General features: G+C 43.8%; 1 protein-coding gene across 1 annotated transcript in view; it reads left to right on the plus strand.

The window, feature by feature from the left end:
• LOC106876599 (cardioacceleratory peptide receptor) overlaps positions 1 to 1,136 on the plus strand; it is a 61,061-nt gene that overhangs the window by 47,038 nt on the left and 12,887 nt on the right. The gene's annotated exons all lie outside the window — the stretch shown is intronic.

Genomic DNA, 1,136 nt, shown 5'->3' on the forward strand with positions numbered 1-1,136 from the left:
TATATATATATATATGACGGGTTTCTTTCAGTTTCCGTCTATCAAATCCACTCACAAGGCTTTAGACAGCCCAAGTAGAAGACACTTGTCCAAGGGACTGAGACCAGAACCATGTGGTTAGGAAGCAAGCTTCTTACCACACAGCCACACCTGCGTCTTTATACACACATGTACATACATACATACATACATACATACATACATACATACATACATACATACATACATACACACAGATACATACATACATACATACATACATACATAGCGGTGAAAGACACACGCAGCTACACATACACACACTCATGCATGCACACACTCATACAAACACTAACACACATACACGTATATAAAAACCTTGACAGATTTTCCGTTCTCCTGTGACTTGTAATTTTCCTTTCTCTGATGTCTTCCTTTTTCTCTCTCTCTATCGCTCGTCTTCTCCCTCTCACCCCTGCAATATCTTTCTGCGGATGCTACTTATGCTGCTACTCTCCCGCCCTCCCTTCTTCTCACAGACTGCAGACTAACCAAACGTCTCAAACTCTCTCAGGTACTATTTTGACGAAAGTCTTATCTTCTTATTTTTACCTGCGCTGTCATTATCTCTATTTCGTCTTTAGTCGAGAAGGACTATCCTATTTCAGCGAAGTTGTAAGACTTCGTAAAATGTTCCGTCTTTTACTCATCTATGTAATTGTTTAGGGTCACTGATACTTGCCGATTGAAGGATCCCAGCTCTTAATGCCGAAATCGTTGTGGAAATCCGCTATACCCGACTGATGAACGGTATTTCTGGTTTTTTTTTCTTTGCTCTTTCTCCGTTCATTATTGTCCACGTCGGAGGCGCAATGGCCCAGTGGTTAGGGCAGCGAACTCGCGGTCATAGGATCGCGGTTTCGATTCCCAGACCGGGCGTTGTGAGTGTTTATTGAGCGAAAACACCTAAAGCTCCACGAGGCTCCGGCAGGGGATGGTGGTGAACCCTGCTGTACTCTTACACCACAACTTTCTCTCATTCTTACTTCCTGTTTCTGTTGTACCTGTAATTCAAAGGGCCAGCCTTGTCACACTCTGTGTCACGCTGAATATCCCCGCGAACTACGTTAAGGGTACACGTGTGTGTGGAGTGCTCA

The sequence above is a fragment of the Octopus bimaculoides genome, chromosome 23 (genome assembly GCF_001194135.2).
Source record: "Octopus bimaculoides isolate UCB-OBI-ISO-001 chromosome 23, ASM119413v2, whole genome shotgun sequence".
Taxonomy (NCBI): domain Eukaryota; kingdom Metazoa; phylum Mollusca; class Cephalopoda; order Octopoda; family Octopodidae; genus Octopus; species Octopus bimaculoides.